This window comes from Lolium rigidum, chromosome 1 (assembly GCF_022539505.1).
Source record: "Lolium rigidum isolate FL_2022 chromosome 1, APGP_CSIRO_Lrig_0.1, whole genome shotgun sequence".
NCBI classification, from domain to species: domain Eukaryota; kingdom Viridiplantae; phylum Streptophyta; class Magnoliopsida; order Poales; family Poaceae; genus Lolium; species Lolium rigidum.
The window spans coordinates 2,885,903-2,897,994 of NC_061508.1; positions in this window are offsets into that span (position 1 = coordinate 2,885,903).

Genomic DNA, 12,092 nt, shown 5'->3' on the forward strand with positions numbered 1-12,092 from the left:
GCAACCGGAAAAGAACTTGGTGAAAACAGAACAAACAGAAAAGAAAAGAAGCCTTACCCGGTGGTCGTAGGCATCTGCTTGCCCTTGTGGCGCCTCATAGCAACGACCTTACCCGCGACAGGTTCGGTCCGGAAGCGCTTGGCAGGAGGAGCTTGGCTTGAGCCGGCATCAGAGGCCGGCGTCTTGTTCTTCTGGCCCTGGGCCATGAGTTTGTCCACAAACTCTTTGCCCGCCTCGGCCTGCAGCGGCGCCACATGCTCATGGACCTGTGGGTTGAGGTTGGCTGAGGGCACATCTACAGAAGAACAATAGCAAAAGAATATGAGAGGAATGAAAGAAAAGCTACCTCAAGAATGGTCAATTCATCAGACGAACCGGAAGGTTCCAGCGGAGCTTTGCCAAGGCGCGCGGCTGGAGTCCGGCCCATCTTCAAGTCCTTACAGAAGATGACGGGGTCGGGGTCGAACTTGTCGAGACCGCGCTTCCGGCAATGGCCTCGCTTGTCGGATTCGATGCCGGGGAAACGGTCCTTGGCCTGAAAGAACAAAAAAGAAAGAAGAGGTTAACAGCAATAAAAGCTTCCGGAGAACCGACCCGAGTTGTGTAATTTCTTACTTCTTGGGTCGGAGGGTTAGTAGAGCTAAGAGGCCGGAGGCCCCATTCCCGATCTTCCGGCATGGAGGTCTGGCAGATCTGCCTGGCCTTGAGGACGACGTCCTTCTTGCTGAGAGGGAGGCCGGTGATCTTGGTAGGATCGCCGGGACCATAAATCTCGCACATCTTGTGGGCGCGGCGCTTAAGAGGAAGCACCCGGCGCGAGATGAAGGTGCGGATGAAAATCCCGGAAAAAGGAAGAGACGGGAAGGCCGAAGCCGCGCTCAAAGTGAGCGAGAAAGACAACACGTTCACCGGGTTCGAGCACCGGTTCGATCTCGTTGCCGGGAATCCGGCAGGAAACTCCTTCCGGAATCCTCCGGGACCGGTACAACCAGTCAATCTCATACTTACTCACGCTGGAGCCCATCCAGGCTCCGCGGGTGACCTCGGAAAGATCAGTGCCGGAACCTTGGCTAGAGCTTCCGGCATCTTGTTCTTGGGCGCTGTCGGTTTCCATCTGCGCGAGATCTGCGCTGACCCCGTCAGATGCGAGATCTTCCGGGTTACTGGAGGAAGAAGTGGAAACGTATTGTTCGGAAGACATTCGAATTTGAGAGTTTTCGGTATCTACTCGGAAAAACAGATTCCCCAAGAACTACCCCCGCGAGAAGATCTATGAAGGAGAGAAAAAGCAAAGAAAAGGAAAGAATAAATACGTTTTCAACTCAAGATCTGAACTGCAAGCAAAAGAGGAGTAAACGTGAGTGAGGCCTAACCTGGGGCGGCAGAGTCGCAGAAGGAGAGGTTCGCCGGCGTTTGGACGAGCTTCCTGTAGGCGTAGAGGTCCGTCGGCGGTGGGGCGAAGAGGAACTTGAAGGAGCAACAATGTCGTGGCCGAGAGAAAGGCGCCGCGGAAGTTTTTCCCGCGGTGAAGTCCGGCGGCGTCCGGCGGCGCGCTGGTGAAGGTTTGCTGGGCGGCGGGACTCGAGCGAGCAAATGGAGCGGCGGAGGCGTACGAGCGAGGAGCAGTAGCGCGCAAGGAAGTGGAAAATGCGAAGAAGAAGAAGGAGAAGGGGCGGTTTAGCCTTATAAGGGAAAAGAAGTGGACTGGAAAACCGCCGAACCGTAGCGGTTCAGCCCATGGGCCGCGACGGTTCGCCTCGCGTGTAGCCACGTGGCGCGATGATACACGCGCGGAAGAAAAGGGCCACGGGGAGGCACACACGGATCCGGAGAAGTGGTTGGGATCCGCTGTGGATCAATTAATGCGCGCGCGGAAGCCGAACGGAAGTGACTACTGACACTGGCGCGTCAGTCACAGTGCGCATGTCTCTGACAGGCGCGGGACCCGATATATTCTCGACTTCACCGAGGAAGTGTTAAATGAACAAGATGCCGGAAGATAAGCAGCCGGAGAGTGCCTTGCAAAGAAAAAGGGGCATGAGTTCGGGCAAAGATGCCGGAGCCGGGCAGAGCGCCGGTATATTAAACCGGTATACAAGAACATGGGAACCTGGCATGGTCTGTTGGATAGAATCCGCCAGACTATACCAGCTTCGGGGACTAATGTTGGGGGGATGACCCCCGGTATGCCTAAGGCATGCCAAACCGGATGGTCTTATCCATCAAGATACCGGTTTAATATTTATACCGGAGCTCCAAGATAGGAATTTGGCTAAGTAAGCTAAGCCGGTATCCCCAAGAGGGGTATGCCGGAACCGGGAAGGAGAGATACCGGAGCACCGGAAGGAAGAGCATGTCGGCTGGCTGGTCAAAGATTCCGTCAGGAGCTAAAGGACAAGGATGAGCTAAGCAAAGTAGCTTTAAACGAAGGCCTGAAGACAAAGAAGAGGATGACGGCCAAAGAAGTCGGAGGACGTCAGCCTCCTCGTTTAAAGAAGACCCCGGCGTCATCTATGATTAAAGTAGCTTTATAAAGTATCTTTGTAAAGTAGTTTGTCTAGTCAAAGATCCCATTATGGTTTCTTGTCCTGTAAGCCACCCTCTCCCCTATATAAGGAGAGGGGGCAGCCTCTTTCATACGCGCGTGACATTAGAGAGAGAACCCTGTAAGCTAAAACTTGTATCGTGTGGAGATCAATGAAAATGGTGATCTAGAGCGAGTTCTTCCTTGTGTCTTTCTTCTTCAACCTCTGGCTTTAGCCAAGTTCTTGAGGAAACCATCCGGAAGTTCATCCCATCTGGTCACAAACCCTCCCCCGAATCCTCTAGCGTCCATTCGGCCCCAAGATAAGCCATCCTATGGCATCTGTTTGTTCCCCACGACGACATACCGGGACAACATAGACAACAGATAATGGACTCCTCTTTTAATGCTTAAGCATTCAACAACAGTTAATATTCTCATAAGAGATTGAGGTTGTATGTCCAAACTGAAACTTCCACCATGATACATGGCTTTAGTTAGCGGCCCAATATTCTTCTCTAACATATGCATAATCAAACCATTTGATCATGAAATCACACTTACTTCAGACAAGACGAACATGCATAGCATCTCACATGATATCCAACAAAGGTAAAAAGTTGATGGCGTCCCCAAAAACATGGTTACCGCTCAACAAGAAACTTATAAGAACTAAGACACATAAGTACATATTCATCACCACAATAGTTTTTAAGCTATTTGTACCATGAGCTATATATTGTAAAGGTAAAGGATTGAAATTTTAAAGGTAGCACTCAAGTAATTTACTTTGGAATGGCAGAAAAATACCACATAGTAGGTAGATATGGTGGACACAAATGGCATGGATTTTTGCTCAAGATGTTTGGATGCACGAGAAGCATTTCCTCTCAGTACAAGGTTTGGGCTAGCAAGGTTGTTAGAAGCAAACACAAGTATGAACAGGTACAGCAAAATTCACACAAGAACATATTGCAAGCATTATAAGACTCTACACTGTCTTCCTTGTTGTTCAAACATTTTATCTGAAAATATCTAGACTTAGAGAGACCAATCATGCAAACCAAATTAAACAAGCTCTACGGTAGTTCTTCATTAATAGATTAAACTACATGATGCAAGAGCTTAAACATGATCTATGAGAGCTCAAACAATTGCCAAGTTATTCCAAACCATATGCGGCATTTTCTCGATTCCAACCAAATAGCAATTTAACGAAGCGATTTCAGCCTTCGCCATGAACATTAAAGCACAATTAAGAACACAAGTGTTCCATATGAAAAAGCGGAGCGTAATATCTCCAATATGAGAATGGTGGGATCCAACTTTATTCAAAACAAAAACAAAAATAAAAGCAAACCGACGCTCCAAGTAAAGAACATAGGATGTGATGGAATAAAAATATAGTTTCACTAGAAGTGACCTGATAATGTTGTCGATGAAGAAGGGGATTCCTTGGGCATCCCCAAGCTTAGATGCTTGAGTCTTCTTAAAATATGCAGGGATGAACCACCGGGGAATCCCCAAGCTTAGACCTTTCACTCTTCTTGACCATAGTATATCATCATCTTCTCTTGACCCTTGAAAACTTCCTCCACACCAAACTTCAATCAAACTCATTAGAGGGTTAGTGCATAATTATAAATTCACATATTCAGAGATGACACAATCATTATTAACACTTCTGGACATTGCACAAAGCTTCTGAAAGTTAATGGAACAAAGAAACTCATTCAACATAGCAAAAGCGGCAATGCGAAATAAAAGGCAGAACCTGTCAAAAACAGAATAGTCCGTAAAGACGAATCTGGCAGGGGCACTTAACTTGCTCAAATGGAAAAACTCAAAACTAATGAAAGTTGCGTACATATATGAGGATCACGCTCGTAAATTTGAAGATGTTTTCGATTTTTTTACAGAGAGCTCTGCGAGAATTCGTGACAGACAGCAATGCTGTTTCTGCGCAACGATCCAAATCTAGCATCAACTTTATCATAGAAACTTTACTTGGCACAAAAACATGATAAGGAGAGGTTGCTACAGTACTAAATAACTTCCAAGACTCAACAATACAGTAAATAAAATAAGACATGGGTTATCTCCCAAGAAGTGCTTTTCTTTAACGCCTTTCAGCTAGGCGTAGAAAGTGCAAATCAAGTAACATCAAGAGAAGAAGCATCAACATCATAACTTGTTCTAATAATAGAATCAAAAGGCAAATTCATTCTCTTTCTAGGGAAGTGTTCCATACCTTTCTTGAGAGGAAATTGATATTTAATATTACCTTCCCTCATATCAATAACAGCACCAACGGTTCGAAGAAAAGGTCTTCCCAACACAATAGGACAAGATGCATTGCATTCAATATCCAAGACAATAAAATCAACGGGGACAAGGTTATTGTTAACCGTAATGCGCACATTATCAATCCTCCCCAAAGGTTTCATTTTAACATTATCGGCAAGATTAACATCTAAATAACAATTCTTCAATGGTGGCAAGTCAAGCATATCATAAATCTTTTTAGGCATAACAGAAATACTTGCACCAATATCACATAAAGCATTACACTCAAAGTCATTGAATTTCATTTTAATGATGGGCTCCCAACCATCTTCTAACTTCCTAGGAATAGAAGCTTCAAGTTTTAATTTCTCTTCCCTAGCTTTAATGAGAGCATTTGTAATATGTTTTGTAAAGGCTAAATTTATAGCACTAGCATTGGGACTTCTAGCAAGTTTTTGTAAGAACTTTATAACTTCAGTAATATGACAATCATCAAAATCTAAACCATTATGTTCTACAGCAATAGAATCATTGTCACCAATATTTTGAAAAATTTCAGCAGTTTTATCACAAACAGCAGTTTCAGGCAATTTTGTACGCTTTGCACTAGGAGTAGAAACATTGCCAACACCAATTATTTTACCATTGATAGTAGGAGGTGTAGCAACATGTGAAGAATCAACATTACTAGTGGTGGTAATAGTCCATACTTTAGCTACATTATTCTCTTTAGCAAGTTTTTCTTTTTCTTCTCTATCCCACCGAGCATGCAATTCAGCCAACAGTCTAATATTATCATTAATTCGAACTTGGATGGCATTTGTTTTAGCAAACCTAGCATCTTTAACTTCCTCAGGCATAACTTTCAATTTTAAAAGATCAACATCAAGAGCAAGACTATCAACCTTGGAAGCAAGAATATCAATTTTACCAAGCTTTTCTTCAACAGTTTTATTGAAAGCAGTTTGTGTACTAATAAATTCTTTAAGCATCACTTCAAGACCAGAGGGTACACTCTTATTATTGTTGTAAGAATTACTATAACCACTACTATTATTAAAAGGATATGGCCTATAGTTGTTGTTACCATAATTATTCCTATAAGCATTGTTGTTGAAACTATTATTCTTAATAAAATTCACATCAACATTTTCTTCTTGAGCAACCAATGAAGCTAAAGGAACATTATTAGGATCAATATGAGATCTATCATTTGGAAGCATAAACATAATAGCATCAATCTTATCACCCAAAGAAGAGGTTTATTCAACAGAATTTACCTTCTTACCTTGATGAGTTCTTTCAGTGTGCCATTCAGAGTAATTGATCATCATATCATCAAGTAGTTTAGTTGCGGCGCCCAGGGTGATGGACATAAAAGTACCTCCAGCAGCTGAATCCAATAGGTTCCTCGAGGAAAAATTCAATCCAGCATAAAAGGTTTGGATGATCATCCAAGTAGTCAGTCCATGGGTCAGGCAATTCTTTACCAAAGATTTCATTCTCTCCCATGCTTGAGCAACATGTTCATTATCAAATTGTTTAAAATTCATTATGCTACTTCTCAAAGATACAATCTTAGCGGGAGGATAATATTTACTAATAAAAGCATCTTTACATTTAGTCCATGAATCAATACTATTTTTAGGCAAAGAAAGTAACCAATCTTTAGCTCTTCCTCTTAAGGAGAAAGGAAACAATTTCAGTTTTATAATATCACCATCTATATCCTTATACTTTTGCATTTCACAAAGTTCAACAAAATTATTAAGATGGGCAGCAGCATCATCAGTATTAACACCAGAAAATTGCTCTCTCATAACAAGATTTAGTAAAGCAGGTTTAATTTCATAGAATTCTGTTGTAGTAGCAGGTGGAGCAATAGGAGTACATATAAAATCATTATTATTTGTGCTAGTGAAATCACACAACTTAGTATTTTCAGGAGTACCCATTATAACAGTAATAAAGTAAACTAGGCAAATAAAGTAAAGACAAGTAACTATTTTTTGTGTGTTTTGATATAGAACTAGTAAATAAGACAGAAAGTAAAGTAACTATTTTTTTTGTGTTTTTAGTATGTAGAAAACAAGACGGTAAATAAAGTAAAGTAAAGCAAGAAAAAAACAAAGTAAAGAGATTGGAAGTGGAGACTCCCCTTGCAGCGTGTCTTGATCTCCCCGGCAACGGCGCTAGAAAAAGAGCTGTTGCCGTGGGAGGCAATTCTTTGTGGTGTAAATTTTCTTCAGTTCCCCGGCAACGGCGTCAGAAAAAGAGCTTGATGCGCGTAGATGTACACGTCCGTTGGAAACCCCAAGAGGAAGGTGTGATGCGCACAGCAGCAAGTTTTCCCTCAGAAAGAAACCAAGGTTATCGAACCAGTAGGAGCCAAGAAGCACGTGAAGGTTGTTGGTGGAGGAATGTAGTGCGGCGCAACACTAGTGAAACCGGCGCCAACGTGGAACCTGCACAACACAATCAAAGTACTTTGCCCCAACGTAACAGTGAGGTTGTCAATCTCACCGGCTTGCTGAAAACAAAGGATTAAGCGTATCGAGTGGAAGATGGTGTTTGTTTGCAAAGAACAGTAAAAACAATGATTGCAGTAGAATGTATTCAGATGTAAAAGAATGGACCGGGGTCCACAGTTCACTAGTGGTGTCTCTCCAGTAAGATAACTAACATGCTGGGTGAACAAATTACAGGCGGGAATTGACAAATAAAGATTCAATACATATCAACGATGATTACTATGAGATTTAATCAGGGCATTACGACAAAGTACATAGACCGCTATCCAGCATGCATCTATGCCTAAATAATCCACCTTCAGGTTATCATCCGAACCCCTTCCGGTATTAAGTTGTATACAACGAGATAATTGCATTAAGTATGGTGCGTAATGTAATCAACACAAATATCCTTAGACAAAGCATCGATGTTTTATCCCTAGTAGCAACAGCACATCCACAACCTTAGAACTTTACATCACTTGTCCCGCATTAAATGGAGGCATGAACCCACTATCGAGCATAATTACTCCCTCTTGGAGTTACAAGTATCAACTTGGCCAGAGCCTCTACTAGCAACGGAGAGCATGCAAGAACATAAACAACACATATATGATAGATTGATAATCAACTTGACATAATATTCTATATTCATCGGATCCCGCCAAACACAACATGTAGCATTACAAATAGATAATCTTGATCATGTTAGGCAGCTCACAAGATCTAAACAATGATAGCACAAGCGGAGAAGACAACCATCTAGCTACTGCTATGGACCCATAGTCCAAGGATGAACTACTCACGCATCAATCCGGAGGCGGGCATGATGATGTAGAGCCTCTCCGGTGATGATTCCCCTCTCCGGCGGGGTGCCGGAGGCGATCTCCTGAATCCCCCGAGATGGGATTCGCGACGGCGGCGTCTCTGGAAGGTTTTCCGTATCGTGGCTCTCGGTACAGGGGGTTTCGCGACGAAGGCTATTTGTAGGCGGAAGGGTAGGTCAGGAGGGGGCACAGGGGCCCCACACCATAGGCCGGCGCGGCCAGGGCCCAGGCCGCGCCGCCTTATGGTCTCGGCCCCTCGTGGCCCCACTTCGTGTACTCTTCGGTCTTCTGGAAGCTTCATGGAAAATAGGACCCTGGCGTTGATTTCGTCCAATTCCGAGAATATTTCCTTACTAGGATTTCTGAAACCAAAAACAGCAGAAAACAATAACTGGCACTTCGGCATCTTGTTAATAGGTTAGTGCCGGAAAATGTATAATAATGTTGTAAAGTATGTATAAAACATTCAAGTATTGTCATAAAAGTAGCATGGAACATAAGAAATTATAGATACATTTGAGACGTATCAGATAACAAACACCATTCATTGTGTAGGGCTACGAGAGCACCTCAATGCCGGAGTTAACAAGCTCCACAACGTCATAAAGGAATCACATAGAGAGTAATTCCGGAGTTCATATAAAGTAACTCTAGAGTGCATAGTAATAGTTAACTTCACAATCTACAAGAGATCACGATCATAACCTACGCCAAGTACTACATGATGCACACACTCGTCCACATTACATCATGAAGGAGGAATAGACTACTTTAATAACATCACTGGAGTAGCACATAGATTAATAGTGATACAAAGCTCATCATATGGATCTCAATCATGCAAAGCAATTCATGAGATCATTGTATTGGAGTACAGAGAGAGAGATTAACCACATAGCTACCGGTACAGCCCGCAGCCTCCGGGGAGAACTACTCCCTCCTCATCATGGGAGACAGCGATGGCGATGAAGATGGCGGCGGTGTCGATGAAGATGGCTCCAGGGGCAATTCCCCGTCCCGGCAGGGTGCCGGAACAGAGATTTCTGTCCCCCGAATTGGAGTTTCGCGATGGCGGCGGCGCCCCTGGAGCTTTTCTGGAGTTTCGTCAATCGGTATCGTGTTTTTAGGTCACGAGGGGCTAAATAGGCGAAGAGGTGGCGCGAGGGGGTGCCAGAGGTGGGCTCCCCACCCCTGGGCGCGCCCCCCTCCTTGGCCGCGCCGCCAGGTGGTGTGGGACCCCCTGGCACCTCTCTGGTTCCCCTTCGGTGTCCTGGTCCGTCTCGGTGAATTACGATGCTTGGTCTTCGTTTCGTCGAATTCCGGGAATATTGCCCGAACTGCCTTTCTGGAACCAAAAACAACGAGAAAACGAGAACCGGCACTTCGGCATCTCGTTAATAGGTTAGTTCCGGAAAATGCATCAAATAATCATAAAGTGTGAACAAAACATGTAGGTATTGTCATAAAACAAGCATGGAACATCAGAAATTATGGATACGTTTGAGACGTATCAGCATCCCCAAGCTTAGTTACTACTCGCCCTCGAGTAGGTAAACGATAACAACAAATAATTTCTGAAGTGACATTCTAGCAACATAATCTTGATCAACATTATTGTAAAGCATATGAGATGAATGCAGCGATTCGAAGCAATGATGAAGACAATGAGTAAGCAACTGAATCATATAGCAAAGACTTTTCACGAATAGTACTTTCAAGACAAGCATCAATAAGACTTGCATAAGAGCTAACTCATAAGCAATAAATTCTTAGTAAAAAGCTTTGAAACAACACAAAGGAAGATATAAGTTTCAGCGGTTGCTTTCAACTTCAACATGTATATCTCATGGATTGTCAACACAAAGTAATATAACAAGTGCAATAGGTAAACATGTAAGAATCAATGCACACAGTTTACACAAGTGTTTGCTTCTAAGATAGAAAGAAGTAGGTAAACTGACTCAACAATAAAGTAAAAGAATGGCCCTTCGTAGAGGGAAGCATTGATTGCTATATTTGTGCTAGAGCTTTTATTTTGAAAACATAAAGAGAACATAAAAAGTAAATTTTTTGAGCGGTGTTTGTTGTTGTCAACGAATGGTAGTGGGCACTCTAACCCCCTTGCCAGACAGACTTTCAAAGAGCGGCTCCCATGAAATTTTATTTTTGGGTGGCACTCCTTCCAACCTTGCTTTCACAAACCATGGCTAACCGAATCCTCGGGTGCCTGCCGACAATCTTATACCATGAAGGAGTGCCTTTTTATTTTAGTTTTATTTAGATGACACTCCTCCCCACCTTTGCTTTCTCAAGCCATGGCTAACCAAATCCTCGGGTGCCGATCAACAATCACATACCATGGAGGAGTGTCTATTTATAAATTTATGAAAGTTAATTAATTCGGGGCTGGGAACCCCATTGCCAACTCTTTTTGCAAAATTATTGGATAAGCGGATGAAGCCACTAGTCCATTGGTGAAAGTTGCCCAACAAGATTGAAAGATAAACTCCACATACTTCCTCATGAGCTATAAAACATTGACACAAATAGGAGGTAATAACTTTTGAATTGTTTAAAGATAGCACTCAAGCAATTTACTTTGGAATGGCGGAGAAATACCATGTGGTAGGTAGGTATGGTGGACACAATTGGCATAGTTTTTGGCTCAAGGATTTGGATGCACGAGAAGAATCCCTCTCAATACAAGGCTAGGCTAGCAAGGTTTTTTGAAGCAAACTCAAGTATAAAACGGTGCAGTAAGACTCACACATGAACATATTGTAAGCATTATAAGACTTTACATCGTCTCCTTGTTGTTCAAACACCTTAACCAGAAAATATCTAGACTTAGAGAGACCAATCATGCAAACCAAATTTTAACAAGCTCTATGTAGTTCTTCATTAATAGGTGCAAAGTATATGATGCAAGAGCTTAAACATGATCTATATGAGCACAACAATTGCCAAGTATCAAATTATTCAAGACATTATACCATTTACCACATGAAGCATTTCCTGTTTCCAACCATATAACAATGAACGAAGCAGTTTTCAACCTTCGCCATGAACATTAGAAGTAAAGCTAAGAACACATGTGTTCATATGCAACAGCGGAGCGCGTCTCTCTCCCACACAAGCATGAATTTATTCAAACAAAACAAAAACAAACAGACGCTCCAAGTAAAGTACATAAGATGTGACCGAATAAAAATATAGTTTCAATAGAAGAAACCTGATAAGTTGATGAAGAAAGGGATGCCTTGGGCATCCCCAAGCTTAGACGCTTGAGTCTTCTTGAAATATGCAGGGATGAACCACTGGGGCATCCCTAAGCTTAGGCTTTTCACTCTTCTTGATCATATATCATCCTCCTCTCTTGACCCTTGAAAACTTCCTTCACACCAAACTTCAAACAAACTCATTAGAGGGTTAGTGCACAATAAAAATTCACATGTTCAGAGGTGACACAATCATTCTTAACACTTCTGGACATTGCACAAAGCTTCTGAAAGTTAATAGAACAAAGAAACTTATTCAACATAGCAAAAGCGGCAATGCGAATAAAAGGCAGAATCTGTCAAAACAGAACTGTCTGTAAAGACGAATTTTGCAGGGGCACTTAACTTGCTCAAACGGAAAAATTCAAAACTAATGAAAGTTGCGTACATATCTGAGGATCACGCACGTAAATTGGCAGATTTTTCTGAGTTACCTACAGAGAGTTCTGCGCAAATTCGTGACAGACAGCAAATCTGTTTCTGCGCAGTAATCAAAATCTAGCATCAACTTTACCATAGAGACTTTACTTGGCACAAAAACACGATAAGGAGAGGTTGCTACAGTAGTAAACAACTTCCAAGACACAACAAAACAGTAGCAAAATAAACACATGGGTTATCTCCCAAGAAGTTCTTTCTTTATAGCCATTAAGATGGGCTCAGTAAT